Genomic DNA, 20,734 nt, shown 5'->3' on the forward strand with positions numbered 1-20,734 from the left:
CCTATGGGGCTCCATTCGGTTATTCTCTTTATCCATCTGCTGTCGCTAGTTCTTCTTACATGTCCATACCACTTTAGTCTTTTTTGTTCTATATATGTTAATATGTCTATTTCTATTGATGTTCTTTGCTTTATTTCGTCATTACTTTTCCTATCCATTCTTGTTACTCTGCAGCATCTTCGCAGGTATTCCATCTCTGTTGCTACTATCTTACTGCTGTTTTTCTTGTTTATGATACAATTTTCAGCCCCATATGTCATAATACTTCGCACTAACGTTTTATAAATCTGTGTTTTTGTCTTCATATTTAGGTGTCTATTCCACCATACTGAGTTAAGTTTTCGGATTGCTGTTCTTGTTTGTCCTAATCTTTATGTAATTTTTTCCTCTGTTGTTGCCTTTTTCGTGATTATAAACCCCAAGTATTTGAATTTACCCTTTCCTTTGATTGTTACGTTGTCATCAATCTGTAGATCTTCTATGTCTGTAATTACAATTCATATTTTCTTAAAAAACGAAATTTTCAAGTAAGGGTTAACCACTGCACATCTTCAATGAGGCATCAAGCAAATGGCACCCCTCAAGGGTCTTTAATAAGTGTAACGCTATTTTTAATTGGCATGAATAATATTATACCATCAAAATCTAGCTTGGTTAGGTTAGCTTCAGGGAAAAATATATTCTCAGTTCAGCGTCACTTACAAACCGCACTTCACGAACTTGAGAACTGGTCGAAGAAAACAGAATTTCAGTTTCACTCATCAAATCAAAGTGCTTGTTATTTACAACTAAAACGTGGTCCAATTAAACCGTAGCTAAAATTTAATAATCATATCCTAAATAACGCTGATGACATTAGGTTTTTAGGAATGATCTTCGATACGAAACTGAGATGGAAAAAACATATACTGCAAATTAAAAAACGTACCAAAATGGAATCAATTTTATGATGATTCTCTCTAATAAAAACTATGGAGCGGACTATAACTGCTTAATCCATGTTTATAAAACCCTAATGAGATTTAAAATAGATTACAGTTCCATATTATATGCATATGACAAAGAATCTTTATTACATCACCTTGACATTATTTCGCTACGGCATTAAGAATAGCCACAGGAGCATTTCGGACTAGTTCAACAGAAAGTTTGAGAGCAGAAACTGGAGAGGCACGACTTAAATATAGAAGGAGGCATTTAACTCTCAAATACGTATTTGTCTCTCTTATAATTCTAATATGAACAATCCAACTAGATACAATATATTTACTGATTCATTTTAAAAACTTATATACTGAAAATAGGAATGTGAAACCACCATTCTACGAAAGAGTTAGGCAAACTCTCATGGCTTTACAAATTTCTATACCAAATACCTACTCCAACTTCATATGAATTCCTCCTCCTTGGACAATAAGCATTTCTCAATCCTACACATCCTTAAATATCTTTAGAAAGAACAATACTCTCTACTCCTTAATAAAAAATACCTTCATAAAAAAACTTATAAAATTTTCTAACTTCTATCACGTATACACAGGTGCCTCTAAAAGTTCAACTGGAGTTGGCGCAGCTGTCGTTAGTTCAAATATTAAACTTGAGTATAAACTACCATTATTAAGCTGCATACATACTGGCTAACTATATGTTCATATTAACTCCAGTAATATATTCAAAGCTCTTTATTAATTTATATCTATATTATATAATAATTACCGATTCGCGCAGTTTCATTAATACCATTAACCAGCTTTACACAGCATATCTAATTGATCTCTAATTTAAAAAGATTTAGCTCCCATACAAAACAGCAACCATACTGTACAATTTCTATGGGTTCCTTCACACATTGGACTTCAAGGTAACGAAGAAGCGGACCGCATTGTCCAACAAGTAAGAAACAGTGAAACCGCGAGTGAAGTGAGAAATGTAGTGCTAAATGACTTAAAATCATTTGTTAAAGTGGCGGTCGAAAATTTGTGGCAAAACCAGTGGGACAGTTCAACTTGAAAACTTCACGAAGTGAAAACATGTACAACCGTGGAAATATCAAACTTCCAACAGAGCTCATGGAGTCGTTATCACTCGACTTCGTCTAGGACATACCCGACTTACCCTCGAGCATATAATCGGCCACACTAATCCTACTTTATGTGAAAATTGTAATGTTCCACACAGTGGTAAGCATGTTCCTGTACGTACAGTGTCCAAAATACCAGTTGCAGAGACAGAACAACCACATCATCGGATCAACAAGTGAAATCTTATGAGAAAAATGTAAAATTGAACAATTGGTAAAATTCCTTAAAGACATTAATATACTTAACAAAATTTAATATTTATAAGTAAATTTTCTCATGTATATGTTTATATGTCGGTAATAACCTCAGAGGTTGATGCAACAATGTTTGTAAAAGAAAAATTTTATTTTATTTTTACGTTTTCGATTTAACTACTTTAAGATTTATTAATGCAGAAGATTTTTATTTTTAAAAATCTATCACTGGGATTTTTATTTAAAAATAGCTGTAACAAAATACCTTACTTTTGTAAGTCTCTTGTTACTCTTCAGTGTTGCAATCTTTTAGGTTTGACATATTTTTAGACACAACTGTTTTTATTTACACAGTTGATGTATAATGTTTCCATGTCTGTAAATTCCTGTTTATTTAATGTTTTAAATAAAAAAACGTTTTAAAATGTATCTTAGGTTTTTTATAAAAAAAAGTGAGACTGAGAAAAACATATTTCAATTTCACTACACAATTTCTAATATTATACAGTTTTTTTTTGTAACATGTATTTGAAAATTATTTTCGCCAGACAAGAAATACCATGTCCAAACAATTTTTATAGTAATCAGATAATTGAAATAAGAAACTTTGTGCTCGAATATCTTTAATTTCAAATAACAGACTGTCATTTCCTATAATGATCAACCAAATATCAGGTTTCTGTACGAGGTGGTCCTGTCAAGAAATAGATCTGATATTAAAAGTTGAATCCTATGTGATATATGATAGAAATTAAAAAAACTCTATTCAGGACACAAATTTAATTACAGATCAAATTCGTTGCAATGAATGAAAATAAAGTCAATATTATTTTATTGTCTTTTAGGGCAATACCTCATCAAGACACCATGGCGACGTCGCCAGCTAACTTATTACCACAGTATCTAGTAAAATATAGGAAACTGATGGACATATATGAGACAATTTCAGAAAAAAGCTAAGACCATCTTTCGAAGGAAAAAATGTATATTTGGACAGGCAAACCTCTTGATGGGAGTCATCCCAGTGAATTCAGTCAAGGCTTTGTCGACAATACAGCGTTGTTTAACTATTGGTTTACATCAGGAAAGATGTTTCGTGAAACAGACGGTTTCCTACTCGCCATTCAAGATCAACTTATTTCAAACAAAAAAAAACCTAAAATATATTCCCAAAGACCCTCAGGTCCAAAACGACAAATTCCAATATGTATGTCAAATGTCAATTCCAAAAACCACCCCACATCTTACTGGGGCTGCAAAGGGTTTATCGAAACTGATTATAAAGGACAGCATGACTCAGTAGGAAAGAGTCTTCATGAAGAACTTGCAAACAAACTATTCCTGTTTTAAGAATGGGAACTACAAACTATGGGACCGTACTGTGCTCACAAATCAATCAGTGGCATATCATAGGCCGGATCTTATACTTGTTAATAAAATAACTACACAATCAACGGAAATCTTGAGACACAAATCGTGACAATTTAATTTGCCTACCACATTGGGTGTCACTTGTAACAAAATATAATTGCTTATAGGGGGTTGAAAGAAACAAACACAAGAAGATTCCTAAACTATTTAAACTGGACGCAGTTTAAAAAAATCCTCTTGCTGGATAGAAAGAAAGGCTTTTTTTTCCTAAAGAATTTTTAAGGATGAAAATCTTTTTAAAGGAAAAAATTTTAAACTCTTGGTTTAAAAAGAAACATTATATATTTGACATAAACAGTTATTACAAATAAAATTATCCAAATTTATCAACAAACCTTACATTGGCGCTATTTGTAGCAATTTAAATAATTATTATAAATCAAAATATCCTAATTTTGATCAACATTACTTACATTGAGTTTAACCTTTAATTAAAACAGAATTTAAAATTTTGGTTATGTACCAAATGACAGAAAAAATATCAAACTTTTTTGAATTATTAATTTAGTATTAACGTTAACTTTATTTGAAGAAAAATATGACAATTAGCTGATCCATAATTTTATTTATTTATAGTTTTTTAATTTATCATAAAAGCAAATCTTTGTATATTAATGAAAAATGTTTATTTTACTTGGAAAAATTTTAACAAAACCTTGCTTCACTGGCTGTATATTTCCTTTTCAATTATTAAGAAAGTTTTATTACCTTGGAATTGGATACAAATCAAACACACTCTCCTACACAAGCTGCAAATGATCTGGATGGACCCATGAAGACACAAAATGGACAAATCTTGGGGAGGTCAAACATTGAATTGGACTTCAGGTTATTCTGATGATAACAATATGTATTCTTCAAAACTCGGCTGCTTAATTCTTACTTAAAACCATGTGGACTTCTTAAAACCTTGAAAACGCTGTTTTTTAAAACTCCCCTCATGGACTACTGAATCCAACAGAACGGTGATTAACTAACTCACTGAACAAAGACTGCCAAATAGCATTTTGAGTTTAAATTCACCTCTTAACTCATGAAATTCAGCAAAAAAATTGCTGGTTTTGAAAACTATATGCCGAGATCTTATCTGTCCCGAACACAAACTGCTTCTCCAAACTGCTACTACACTTTACACTATTTTCCGATGACAAAAAAAAACGAATAATAAAATCCGGACCCAAAACAATGAAACCGACTGATTTTGGCAGCGCCAGCGGTTCCACGGAGAGTGATATCGTTCTCCCAACTCGGTATAAACAAAACATAAACGGAAAAATTTCTGTTTATTTGATACGCAAAATCTCTAGGCGGAATCAAGATCAACCGAAAGCAATTTGTGTTATATAAACAAAATAAAAATATTTATATTACCGAACTCAGCGACGCAAAAAGATTGAGAATATTTTTCGATGTTTTAATATATACGAGGTAAAACGGAATGCTACAAAATAAGGAGACAATGGAGAATAGGCAATACCAGATGATACCTATTATTCTCATTACTACAAGTATTATTAAGAACCTCCTACATAAATCGACTGAGTCTTAGTGAACATCTCTATAAGACCATGCAGAAAGCGGTGGTACTGCTATTAACGTCCAAATGCTTAAAAAGGTTTTTGAAAGATTTTTGGGCATATTAGAGGTCACGTAGAGCTTGATATTACGGAAATACTCCCCCACGAATTATTTTAATACTGTAGGTGTCTGGGATGATTTTTTTCTTTTGTTATAGCTGTATGGCTTAAATCTGAATATGTCGGAAGAAAAACTAATTTTCAGTATTGTATTTATTTTCCCATTGTAATATTTTTAATTATAAATTCGCGTTTTAGTCGATTCCAAAATATTTTGTAGGCGTCGCGTATCTTTTTCTTGTTTCTATTTTATATATCTCATGTCTAGAGTTGGAAGCTTACAGAAAAACTTTTTATTCGCAAGGAGATAAGTATCAGGGGAAATCAAGTAATAATTTCAGACGCTTCCTCTAAGCCTTTTTCTAAGTTTTATGATGCGATATAAAATTTGCGGTCACAGATATTTTATTATCTCATGTCTCTCGTGCTCACCCTATGAAAACTTACGCCAACTAGAAAAGCTTACGTAAAATTTTCTCTTAGCATACATATAGTAAAAAGTGGAAAAAACAAAATATTTCCCATTTTCTAGACTTATTTAAATGTACCTTTTATTTTGAGGAATAACAAATATGTTTTTTAATATATTGTCAAACGCCACTCACTTTTACCCTTAAATAGTTTGATTGAATACTTCTAAAATATTAATTACTATTTTATTGGGAATAAGCCCCAATTGAAGGTTAAAATAAATTTATTGACGTTTCAATTTCCACTTCGGATATCGTTCTCAAAATACAAACATTAATAAATAAAACAAATTTTGTTTTTTTTTAATTTTTTTTAATTTATTAATGTTTGTATTTTGAGGATTTTAGAAATGAAAATTGAAACTTCAATAAACTTATTTTAACCTTCAATTGTGGTTTATTCCCAATAAAAGAGTAATTACTTTAAAATGCCACAAGAAAATAGCTTCAGAACAATATTCTAAAATATATCATTTTTTTATTATATTTTAAAACGAATCCTCAACTAGGTTATTGTAAGTATGTTCTGAAATGAAAATCGGCGTTTATTCATAATAATTACGAGTCCCTTCCCATATCAGTTGGGCCAACGTTAGCTTGATAAGAAAATTAAATTTTAGATAACAAAAATAAAAGCGCAGCGTAAATTTTAGAAGTTTTAATGCATCGAACAACATTTTTGAATTTTCTAATTATATAAAATATTTTATAACGTAACGAAAACTATTGATTAAACAGAATAATAATAGATTTAAAAAAAAAACGCATAGAATATGTAATATTAACAAAAAAAATGTGAAAGTTTACCACTGAGTTACATCCCCTTTATTTTTAATGACTTTCACAATTCCTCGAGGCACAGTTTTTTCCAAGTTCTAATAAAATTCTAATGTAAACGAATCCCATATTTCTTGCAATTTTTACTTCAATTTGGTGATGAACCTAGCAGGATGTTTTCTCAAAGCTTTTTTCATTTTGAGCCACAAAGTCCACGGCATATGCTCATGGCATACCACAAGAAGTGGTATGCCATGTGCTTCAATCCATTTTAAACTCTTTTTTGACGTATGATAACCTGTGCATAACCCGTTGGAAGACAAAATCTTCGGCTTATGTTAAACGGTGTTCCATAATCGGTAAAAGAGATATATTCAGATTTGTCCGTGTTTACAATCCCATCGATAAAATGTAACTTTCCCACACCTTACGACGACATGCTACTCCAGATCATGACAGATGCAGGAAATTTGACTTTTCTCTTCAGACAGTCGGGATGGAAAGCTTCATGTTTCGTGCGAATGACGCGACTCCTACTGTCTCCAACACGCACTTCAAATCTGGACTCATCACTCCATTGTATTGAATCCCATTGCGACTGAGTTCAATCTTTATGCTTTTTTGACCATCTTAGTCTATTTTTCTTTTGCTGTAATGTTAAGAGTGACTTTTCTTTAGCCTAAAATTAAAAACAATTCGTACTCATTTTTTCAACTATAAAACTTACTTTGTAAATACCAAATTCTAATTTGTGGGCCTCTCGGTGATATGTTGATAGAAACGTGTCTTTCAATAACGTCACTCCATAAAATGCTTAACTCCATTTAATTTGCTAGTCGATTTTTCACTATAATGCGACTTAATGCCCTTCGATCTGCTTCGGTTATTTTACTTTTTAGTATATTTCTAGGTTTTGTGACAACCGAACCTATAGTTTTGTATCTTCTGACTATATTTCTTACACTATAGCGTGACAATTGCAACATATTTGCGATTTTCGAATTGGATTTCCCAGAATTAAAAAATCTAATATTGATTGAACAAATTTTCTCAAAGATGAACAAAGATGAAAAAGAAATTAGGATGGCGATCTTACCACTATTTAAGGCGAAATTAGAAATTCAATAAATTTAACATCGAAGGACCATTAACCATATCTTACTAATGTTATTGGAAGGTAAACAAATAGAATAACTTTTAAGCTAATATTTGGATCGATCTGAAATTTTAATGGTTTGTTAAGAACTAGAATACACAACCTTGTGTGCAATATCAAATATCTAGTTTGATTTTTGCAAGGTTTATAAACAATTAACGATTTTACAGTATTTGGAATCGCCATTTTAAAGCTTTTTTATGTTTTAAAAGAGTTTTTTATTTTACCTAAAATATAAAGCTTTCTAGTCTTTTTTGCTTATTTCCCTGGACTAATATCTTTCTGCTCAACTTTTACAAAATTATTGTAATGTACAAACAATAACCAAAATGTCTTGGTATTTAACGATAATATAATTATACTCTTCCAAATTTTTTCTTCACTCTATAAATATTTTACTAGAAAACCACCAATCGACATAAATTATATAACCGCAAAATCTATCTGGAAATTCGTGACTGCTACTTCAAATACCGCAAACGGATATATTAACAAAAAATTTATGGGTATTTGGCTGCGGCATTGAAAATAAGTACCTAGTATATCTTCTCTACTGTTTGCGAATTATTTATTTAAACCACTAGCATCTTAAGTCACTAAATAACTAATGAAATGTAGAGGCACGCGTCAGCCACAACCACTAAAATAGGAAAGTGCAATGGGATTAGAGGTGGAAGATAGCAAATATTTATGTATACTTTCAGAAATTTAAGTGACAGTATTTTGTAAATATTTTGTTCTTGTTTATTGTTCACAGAAAATAGGATCTACTTTAAAATATAATATAGGCAAGTAAAATCATAGCTTTTAATCGTTGAAATAAAAATAAACTAAATTGTTTGGAAAAAAAAAGAGAACGTTTGTTCTGCCTTGCAATTCTTAGAATTTTGGTTTCGTCAATAGAAACCTTCAGATTTCTAGTTTCGTGATTTATTATCAGATGTCGCTATAGCGTCTATACCAAAGTCATTTTATTGTTGCTTCCTTTTCGACAGGAAAGATAGTTTTCACGTTCAGAGCATCTGTAAATAGTCGTTGTGATGAGTCCTGTTACGATGAAATACGGATAAGCGAATACACAGAGGCACGATACGTGAAATTAAATCTTAACTGTCTTTCTTTTATTTCGATATAGTCTTTATGAGTACTAGAAACCAATTCGCCAAGTATTTTTGCTTAGTTGGGGAGATATGTTGTGGAATGCAATTTTATATTCCCCATTTCACTCTTTACATCTTTAGCGACCAACGTCTGTTTTGCCTTGCAATTCTTAGAAGGCACAGATTAAAGCAAAAATCTGGATTTTGGTTTCGTCAATAAAAATCTTCGGATTTCTACTTTCGTGATTTAAATAGTTTGGCTTAGTATCACGATGAATTGCTTAGAAGTTGTTTAAGATATTTGTTTATCTGCCAAAACGTTCACTTAGGATACTGAAGATCTTAGCAATAAGTTTTATAAGTCACTTCAGGAAAACGACTACTTCAGGAACGTGTGTATTTATCTACTGCGCAGAAGCGTTGGTGAAAATTCAGTTGCCATGGGAAAAATTGATAAAAGTTACTAATAGGAGGAGAAACATATGGATAAAAAATGTCTTTTGGATAGCACCCAAACTAAAATAGCAGAGATATGAGGCGATGTTCCTTTATTTTTTTATTGCATTTTTAATTAAGAGCATTATGCTGCAAAGTTCTTCCATTGAAAAAGCAATAGACAACTTAATGTGTACTGTAAACTACATTAGAACACTTCACAAATTTTCTTGTCTTATCAAGTCTTGTTAGAAATGGAAGCAGGTAACCAGAAAGTCCTGTATTTTTGTAAGAAAATAGTGCAGTACTTGAAAGATTGTTTGATCTTGAAAAAGAAATCAACTCTTTTCCGAATGAAAAAGAAAAATATGTTCCAGAACTTACTGAGTCTCAGTAGTTGATACCTTGGCTTGATAACAGATTTAATTCAAGAGTTAAAGCTGTTGAATATGAGGCAGCAATATAAGACAAATAAATTGTTATCGAATATACAAACCATTAAAAAAACAAAAATTTCAGATGAGAAATACGGTCTGAATGAAAATTTAAAATATTGAAACATTATTTCAGGAATTGTAAAAACTTTGTCGAAGAAATGGTAATCTATTGTAACAAAAATTGCAGTTTTTTGTTTATTTTTGTTTTGTTTCGAAGAATATGTGTCTCGACAGCTAATGGTCATTGACACAGGTACAATTTACATTCATGTTTACATGGTTAATACTTTACATTGGGTACAAATTAGTTACAACACATTTTTTATAATACATTTTGTTTTATATTAAATTGTATAACTTTGTGTTTTTTAAAAAGTTTAATACATTTTCATAGTTGCTGCTGTTTGAGATAAGTATGTCTTTTAGGTTGTTACCAAGATTGTATTTTCTTCTGGCCGCTAGGTAGTGTTGACAGTCAAGAAGTACATGTGTTACGGAAGTCGTGCAGTTGCAGTACTGGCACAAAATCTGATTACTGGAATTCATTAGGTGTCCATGTGTAAGGCGTGTGTGCCCTAGTCTCAATTTTCGAATGATAGATTTGTCCTTTCTTTTCATTGGTGGGAGCTGGTGGTAGAAAATGTTTGGTTGTAGAACGCTTAACTTGGTATTGCTTCTTTTCCAATGATCCTTCCAAAGGTCCATTATTTTATGTTTGATTATTATTTTTAAATCTGATGATGTTTGAATGTCTGTTGTTACGTTAAGAGAACAACATGCTTGTTTTGCTGCTTGATCGGCTTTTTCGTTACCTGGAATACCAACGTGTGATGGAACCCACAATATTGTTACTGTAATTCCATTAGTTTGAATGCGATTACATATACTCTGGATTTCTTGAACTATTGGGTGGTTAGAATGTACGTTTCTTATGGACTGCATGGAGGGCAGAGAGTCCGTACAGATTGCTATAGTTTTATCATCGTTGAGTGGAGTTTTCACCGCTTGTAGTATTCCATATAGTTCAGCAGTATAAATACTGCAATTGCTGGAGAGTCGAAACAAGTTGACGGTGGTTGTAGTCGTTGTAACAGCACAGCCAACACCTTCTTCAGTCTTAGATGCATCTGAGTAAAGGATCTTATCGAAGTTGCATTGATGTAGTATTTCATAGAATCTTTGTTTGATAACGGAAGGTGATATTTCATTCTGATTATATTTGGATAATTCGATATTGAAATTTGGAAGTTTACATATCGATAGAGGAGTTTGAGGGACCGTGAAAGGGCTGGTCGACAATAGATTGATATCTAAATAAGGAATTAACATCTGTATAGTGGACGGTACCATTCTAGGATTATTAGTAACTGGTAATTGTCTATTACAGATGAGGTTTCTTGTGGGATTTGCTGAAACTTTAGCGAAATAGAGCAGTAGAAGTTGTTGTCGTCTTAGATGAAGCGAGGGTTCGAAACATTCTACATGAATGCTTTCCACCGGACTGGATCGGAATGCTCCTAAACAGAGTCGAAGGGAAGTAGTTTGGACTACATTTAGTGAACGTAGTAGTGAGTTACTTGATGACATTTTTTGGTGACTTGATGACGTTTATTAAATTTGTTTCTTATGGGATATAAATCGTTCAAATCGTTCAATAGATGTCACATTTGTCTAAAATATATTTCTAGTTTTTGTGGAGTATGGATAATTTTTTTTTATCTGAAGTGATTACATTTTTTTTCTACAATTTGTTCAAAACACTTTCTGCTGTCGTGCAGTTTTATAAAAAAATTTATAAGAAATCTTCAAACAATATTACTGACGTTATTAAATTTGGTCGACTTAAATTAATCAATTAATACAACGATATGACACTTTTAAGCTCTCACGAGACAGCAATGGGATAAATAGGTAAAAATAAGTTGTTTTAATGTTTTTTCCTTAAAAAACCTTGTAAGTGAAATTTGAAAAAATAATATTGAACATTTCATAATGAAATAACTAAAAAATCTTGCTTTTGGTATTCGTATAAAATAGTTCTAAGCCTATAAGTAGTTTCAATTTCCGAAACCTTATATGAACATCAGTCTCAAATATCGACCAACTTTCCATCTCTACACCGGTGATGTGCGGTAGCAGAAGTAACGGTTCGCGGTAAAAGAGCTGTGGCTAACCACCCGAAACAGGGGGAAATGTTAACAGGTTATAATACATGTGTCTAGGGTACACGCGATCTATTTTCTCATGTTTCCACAAAGAAACCCCAAGAAGAAAAACAATAAAAGAGTTTTTGGCAGGGAAATTTACACCCGGTAACAAATGACACTCGTTACGGTTGACGTTTCAACTGTTTATAGAATAGAAAATGGAAAAGAACGAAAAAATAAGTAGGCGTAGAATATCACGATACTTGGATTGTTGTATCATTCATTGTATTATTTACAATTTGTTTAGTCACGCTCGAATGAAGATACAACATGATATAAGTATGGGTTAGATTTTCAAACAATTATTAAATTATTTTTTAATAATTTAATATTTGTACTTTAAATTATACTTTAACTTTTTTAAAGTGCAATTCAAGTACTTTTGCCATACACTTTGACATTTCTAATTTTCAGGCAACTGAAAATTTATGATCTTTATGAACTATTTATTTTTTATTCGTGGGATTTGATAAATAATAATCATAATGATGATTTTTCCGTTTTTTATTTGATAGGATTGTCGTATACTCAGACGATTATAACGGCCTTTATAGAGAAATATCCAAAACCTACCATATTTTTATAAATTTATTTTATTCTAAATTAAATTACCCTCACCTCCGTAAATTGCAAGATGTGGGAATTCCTTATGTTGTCAGAAGGCTACACCTCCTTGCCCTTCATGTAGCCTCCTTACCGAACATACTCTACACGTAACTCAAAGCAGAAAGACCCTCTCAGTAGTTTCTCTCGTACCCAAACAATTATATTGATCTCACGAGAATCATAAAAAATGGCAAAAATCGCGCCACGTTTATTTATTTAACATCTTTATAAAAATTGAGTTTATTCGCGGCAAAATACAAAAACTGGATACCAAAACTGCACTTTTTACCTTTAAAACACATCTTACTTTTTGTCGATAGGACACTTGGATCAAAAGATATTGAATTTTAACCGTCGAGATGATACAAATTTTATTGAACATTTATTTTGCGCACGTAACTGACATTCAAAATCGACGGTCGTTTAACCGTTATTTCTGAAAGAACGGTTTATTCTACACAAAAAGTGCTAATGAACATTTTTGTTTAAAATTATCTCAGCTATATTTTGTATTTGACACTTTTTTTTTTCGGCGTACAAATTTTTGTTAAATCGATTTTTTTGTTGTTTTTACCACCCTTCGAGAGGGGGGGGGGTTTAGGGAAAGCCCGAGGGTAAAAGTGGTAAACTTTTTTGCATCTTTTTTGGTGTTCCAAAATAAATATTCTCGGCAAACTTCAGCTTCTTCGTATGATTTTTAGGGGTAAACTCTCTGACGACTGGACTATGAGAGTATTTAAATAAGAGTGTTTAAATGAGAGTATATTTAAATTTAACAGTGTCGCCATCTATCGATTTATATATTTGAAATACGAAATGATACCAGATAGTGCTAAGTGCTAAGATAAATAAGTACTTCTTAGTATATAAAACAAGAAGAAAAAAAATTGGATGCAAATAATTGACATGAGATATCTTATAGGGATGGAAAGAAAATAAATTAGCGAAAAAAGTGGATTTTTTGTGATAGAAATATGGCTGGCTTGTTCTTCTTTTCTTTGTCTCAATTGGAACACTTCTGATCTATGGCACTGCTAATAAGATCTTGGTACTTAACACTGTCCTTTTTTTTTAATTAGGGCACCGAAAAGCCCTGTTCTCTAGATAAAATCCATTAACTTTCTTATTGGGATGTTAAGAAGCTATTTTCTTGTGGCATCTTAATGTAATTTACAATGTTTGTTGGGAATTAGTCACAATTTTACGTTAATATTAAGTTTGTTTGACTTTTCATCGATTATTTCTTATTTTTATAAATCCAAATTAGCATAACTGGAATAATTTAAAGTTGTCGGTGTTTTATGTAGAGTATTCAAATGGTTAATATTGGTTTCTATTCCGGTATTGTTATGAATGGTAGGTACCTCTATTGCTTCGTTTACTAGGAATCCTTTTTGGAAAATAGTGTTGTTATTTTTGGGCACTTATTAGAGTCCTTCGTTTTTTAATCTTTATTAATGTGATCTTTTCTACTTCCACTAATATGGGAAAATAAGAGTTCCTATATACTGAGCTCCCAACGAGGTAAAAGGCCTAATCTGAACGAAAGTGATTGTAAATACCAATAGACCATTCAGTAAATCGGTAATACGGTAAAATACGCCCTTATCTTGCGTATTGCAATTCTTTTATATCCTTGTAACAAGTTCTTCTTTTTCTTCTTCCTCTTTATAAGCAATTCTGCTTGTTCATTGGCGGATTAATACCTCTATTTAAGGTTGACACTCCATCTTTTGCGCGGTCGTCCGATACTTCTTCTGCCGATTGGTGACTTATGTCCCGCTATTTTAACGACACGGGTCTCCTCCATTCTGCTTATGTGGTTATTACATTCTTTTTTCTATTTTGCGTCCATTCATTTATACACTGTACGTTACATTTTTTTCTAATGTCTTCACTTCTCTTTCTATGTCTCAGCGTATTTCCTGTAATTCTTCTTAGTACTCTCATCTCTGCCGTTTCCAGTAGCCTTTGCGTTGTCGGGTCTTGTTTCTGAGGCATATGTCATTATTGGTTTTACACTGGCTTTATAAATTCTTGACTTCATCTCAGTGTTAATGTGTCTGTTTCGCCATATAGTGTTATTAAGGCATCCTGCCAGTCTATTTGCTTTTTGTACTTGATCTCTCACTTCTTTGTCCAGGTCTTCATAGCTAGACAGTGCAGTTCCCAGGTATTTTATTTTCATTACTTGTTCAATGCTGATGCCATCAATTTATATTTTACATCTGGTTGGTTCTTTGCTGACTACTATTGTTTCAGTTTTCTGAGATGAGATTGTCATATAAAATTCTTCTGCTCTTATGTTAAATCTGTGGATCAGTCTTTGCAGACTATCTTCATCTTGGGCTATCAATATTGCGTCGTCTGCGTAACAGAGTATTTTTATTTGTTTTTTTTTTCATTCTGTATCATCTTCCTTTGTTAACGCTTTTGATAATTTCATCCATGATCAAATTGAAGAGTATGGGCTCATTGAATCGCCTTGTCTCATTCCGCTGCCTATTTCTGTACGTTCTGTAAATTGTCCCTCTACTCTGACTGCCACTTTGTTTTTTTGGTAGATGTTTTTGATAGTTTTTATATTTAGGGGAACTTCTCTATTATGTAGAAGAAGGATTACATCTTTGAGTCTTAATCTGCCAAACGCTTTCTTTACGTCAATCAGACTCAGAAATGCTGGTCTATTATACTTTAGTGATTTCTCAGTAATTTGCTTTATAACGAATATTACATCAGTACACGATCTTCCACTACAAAAACCCTGTTGTTCATCTGCTAAACTTATCTTCTGATTTATTAGCACTTGTAAAATTTTAGTTGTAAGTTTTAGCATAGTATTTAACAAGTTTATACCTCTGTAGTTTTCTGACTGTTTTTATCTTGTTTTTTAAATAGTAGAATTAGTTTGCTCGTTCTCCATTCTTCGGGAATTTTATTGTTTTATAATTTTATTAATTAATGTTGTTAATTGTTCTATCATTGCTGCTTCACAATATTTCAGTTGTTATTCGTTCGGTATCCCGTCTTTACTTGCTGCTTTTCTGTTCTTCAGGTTTTTAAGTATTTTCCTAACTTCCTTGTAACAAGTTAAAATACCACAATGGTTGGATATTGACCTATTATATCTTTATTAGAAACAAAAATTGTTTGCACGCAAAAATATTTAGTTTCAAATTATTCTTCTGATTAAGCTATTGTTCTAACGAAACATAGCATCCTAATCATCAGCAAGTCTGTCTGTATTCTGGATAGCAGATAACAAGTAAACACTATATAGATATGTCACTAAATGAATGCTGAAAAAATAATTGCCCCTGATCACCGATCAGAGGAGTCCAGTAATCTGAGGCGAAATTGCTACAGTTTTTCCACCTTAGACTTACATGTGGAAATAAAAGAAACGTAGCCGATAAATAAGTATAATAAACAGCATAACTAAATTATTCACTACAAACATCAGAAATATGAGAGAAATAAAAAATACGCACAGATGATAACATGTAATAATCGTCACACCCAATTTACAAGAGAAAATTGGCATTTCATTTTAAAAGGCGTTCAGATTCCCGGACTATATTCCATTCCATTCACCACTAAAACAAAAGCGGATCCCTTCATTCCGGAAGTGTACGGAAACGTTTCCGGCCTAGCGCAAACTACCCCGCTGTGCTACTCATTTTAAATTGAACACCCCATTACTATAAATATTATTATGTATTTGCGCACTTGGCTCGCCCTTTTTAAACGAATACATTTCGACATATTTTCTGCATTGCTGCACCGTCACAAAGGGTAAAAAGGCCTTCGGGCGGGGTGAAATATGCCTCCAATATGATATTTACCAAAGTCAACCCTAGACAGTTATTTATGGTCATTCGGTTTTTTTTAGGTTGGGGTGTGAAATTATTTTTTAATTTAGCATGAAAACCATGATCACCCTTAAGAATATATGGGTAGATTTATAGTATTCCAGAAAGTTGAAGAACTTCCCTTTGTGATGATGATATTTTTTTACAACTTAAATATTGCTTTTAAATATTAGTATAACGCTAAAACTGATTTTGTAGCAAATTATATACACATAAACAGATATTTCCATTGGAATCGGGCGACCACAGTCCATCCGATCAGAAGGTATAAATAGGCATGCACTTGTTTATAATAAATTAATAATAAGTTAAGCATTTAACAAGTTAATTGTTAATTATATTCAGAAGAGCGTTTATTTATAGTTCGGCAACAAGTATATTGTATTGTATTTTTGAAAATAAAGTTTTTAAAAACGAAGTTTCCACGAAAATAAATTGAATTAGCATGACACGCTAAATTGTGAAGCGTTCCACATTTTTGTAGAAATATTAAACATTTTTACTAATAGTATTATACAGGGTGGTCCTTAAGTAATTGTACAAAAAGAAACCGTAGATTCTACACTTTAAAATATTACGATTTAAGCCAAATTGCTTTAATAAAATGTTGATGTTAAGAAAGATACAGTGTGTTAAAGTGGAAATTTAAAATTTTATTTCTCGCTATAACTTTCATGTTTGTGAACATTTATGTATAAAAATTTACAACTGGGTACTATTGAATATCAGAAAATATAATTTGATACATACTTTGATGTAGCTAATAGAGGGCGCCACATATGTGGCATACATTTACACTTAACTTTTTTGCCCTTCAAGTTACCGGTATTCGCGATAAAAAATATTAAAGACACATTATTTTAACAAAAAAAAGGTATAATTGTTAATAACTTCAAAACTCAACAGTTTTCCAGATAATCGCATAACTCAACTACATAATTCTGATTTAACGCAATTACTCCAGTCAACTAAAGAAAATTAGAGAAAATCATTAATACTTCTGAGTTTTGGTATAAAATACCTTTAATAAAGTTAATAATTAACGAAATATTAAATAAAATAATTATATCAGTAGGAAGATTAATAATAGGATTTGACAAAATAACAGAATAATTGGATTTAACATCAAACATTTTACGTTTTGAATTAAATTAAAGTCATAATTAAAACATTTTATTTACAAACCAAATTAAGAAATAGTTAAACTAAATAACATTAAACTTTTTGTCACAGTAAGTGTTCGATATGCCTACTGTTTCCTTTAATTCATTTGTCAATATATTCCATAAAAGATCGTCTCATATTAAATAACATTATTGGTTCTAAAGAAACTGCTGCAGTATTTATTATAAGTATTACAAGTATAATAATAAGTATTCTTTTGAGATTTTTATGAATTAAATAATTATATTAATATCTCACCATATGACCAAAGAATATGACTACCACGTACAATCCAACGTTCAGGAAAGTTGTATTTAAGTATGTTCTCACTACCCTCTCTTTTTAATGTGGTGGTGTACCATCTTGCATAAACCACATATTTCACCTTAAGTTTGATGACAATTCTTCCAATAAATCAATAAAATCATTTTATAAAAAATATAAATAAATCTCACCATTCAAATTACAAGGTAATTCGTATGTCCGTAAAAAATAATTACCAATGGTTTCAAACAATACGACATGCATTTTAAACATGAATTTTAAATAAACGTATGGTTTGGAACCATTGGTAATTATTATTTACGGACATGCGAATTACCTTGTAATTTGAATAATGAGATTTATTTAAATTTTTTATAAAATGACTTTATTGCTTTATTGGAAGAATTGTCATCAAACTTAAGGCGAAATATGTGGTTTATGCCAGATGGTACACCATTACATTATAGAGAGAGGGCAGTGAGAACATAGTTAAATACAACTTTCCTGAACATTGGATTGTACGTGGTAGTCATATTCTTTGGTCATACGGTGAGATATTAATATAATTATTTAATTCATAAAAATCACAAAAGTATACTTATTATTATACTTAGAATAAATACTACAGCAGTTTATTTAGAACCAATGATGCTATTTAAAATGAGACGATCTTTTATGGAATCTACTGACAAATGAATTAAAGAAAATGGTGGACATATCGAACACTTACTTTGACAAAAAGTTTAATGTTATTTAGTTTAACTATTTTTTAATTTTATTTGTCAATAAAATATTTTGATTATGACTTTAATTTAATATAAAACGTAAAATGTTTGTAATGATGTAAAATCATATTATTCTGTTATTTTGTCAAATCCTATTATTAATTATCCTGCTGATATATTTATTTTATTTAATATTTTATTAACTATTAACTCTATTAAAAGTATTTTATAACAAAATTCAGAAGTATTGATGTTTTTGTCTATTTTTTTTTTCGTTGCGTGGAGTAATTGCGAGTAACCAGAATTATGCAGTTCATTTGTAAAATGCGATTATCTCGAAAACTGTTGAGTTTTGAAGATATTAACAGGTATATCTTTTTTTTGTTAAAATAATGTATCTTTAATATTTTTTATCACAAATAGCGGTAACTTAAAGAGCAAAAAAGTTAAGTGCAAATTTATGCCACATATGTGACATATGTGGCGCCCTCTATCAGCTACATCAAAGTGTGCATCAGATTATAATTTCTTATATTTGATAGTATCCAGTTGTGAATTTTTATCCATAAATGTTAACAAACATGAAAGTTATAGCGAAAAATAAAATTTTAAATTTCCACTTTAACACTCTGTATCTTTCTTATTATCAACATTTTATTAAAGCAATTTGGCTTAAATCGTAATATTTTAATGTGTAGAATCTGCGGTTTCTTTTTGTACAATTACTTAAGGACCACCCTGTATACGCGGCAGAAACACATACAGGAAAAACTAAAATATTAAGGAAACACAGACCACTACCATGGTGGAACACAGAATGTGAAAACGCAATCAAGCAAAATAAAAGGTGACCATATATATTTTTTGAAAAAAAAGTACAAAAATACAAAAATGTAGTTTTTGGCATTGAAAATAAAAAATAAACTATGCTAAACATTAAAACAATATGTTGCTAAACAATTCAAAAATTATATCAATTAAACTAAGCATTATATTAACTGTAAAATAGTAAAAATCCTTTAATTAAGAGTTTTTAGATAAGGGACCTGGAATAGCCTCGTGTTCTTCCGGTTTTTTGTACCATTCATATTTTTCGGAACTTAAAATTAATTTAAGAAGGCATGGCTTCGACTGAAGCAAATGAAACATTTCATTACAAGTCTCATCAAAATTTACATACACCTGCATCGCTGCCTTGGGAGTGGAAATAGACATTTGTGACTTTTCCGACATCCAATAATTATTTATTATAGAAAATAAACGCTCGATAGCTGCACTAGTACCCGGAAGACAAAAAATAAATTCACTTAAAAACTTCAAGCCATCGATCCTCGCAATTTTTTTCTTCTCTGTTCCACTCAGCAATTTTTTCACTTGTAGTCTTTCAAAATTCCCCGTTCGTCAAAGAGTTGATCTTTTAAAATAGTTGCCTTGATATACAATTTAAAAGCTTCGAGAGAATAACAAACATCTTTTCATGTTATTTCACTTCTTAGATCTATCCATTTGAATAGTTTAAATTCATGTAGATTTGTACTCCAATTTTCTAGATAGGTTATACATTTTGTGTAAAAATGTTTCACTTGTGCAGTAAAGTTTTCAGTAGCGGCTTGTCCGTCTTTAAATTTACCAAGATATTCCTTCAGTTTAAGCGTCAAAAATATTGCGTCCAACCGATGTTCTAACTTGTTTTTGACAATGACTTGAGGGTTAGTGCTTCACCAGGGAGTATAGTTGAGATAGCAAAATCAGGCTACATGACTAGTGATCTCTTTACAAAATGGCTCCAGCATATTATGGATTCTGTAAGCCCAACGGTTGAAAAAAAGTTCTTTTGGTACTGGATGGACATACAATGCACTCCAAGAATCTTAAAGCAATTTTACGTGCTAAAGAGCACGGTGTAATAATGCTACAATTGCCTGGACATACGACCTATCGCGTGCAGCCTTTGGATAGATCATTATTTAAGCCTTTCAAAGGCTACTTCACTCAATCAGTTGAAAAGTGGCTTCGTTCTAAATCCAGATTATATGTTACACAACTTCACGTAGCTGGCTTGATTTTTGAAGCTTATGGGAGAGTAGCAAACATTGAAATTGCAGTCAATGGTTTCCGAACTAGTGTAGTATGGCCTGTTTATCGCACGATCTTTAAAGATCATGACTTTTGTGCGGC

The sequence above is a fragment of the Diabrotica undecimpunctata genome, chromosome 7 (assembly GCF_040954645.1).
Source record: "Diabrotica undecimpunctata isolate CICGRU chromosome 7, icDiaUnde3, whole genome shotgun sequence".
Taxonomy (NCBI): Eukaryota; Metazoa; Arthropoda; class Insecta; order Coleoptera; family Chrysomelidae; genus Diabrotica; species Diabrotica undecimpunctata.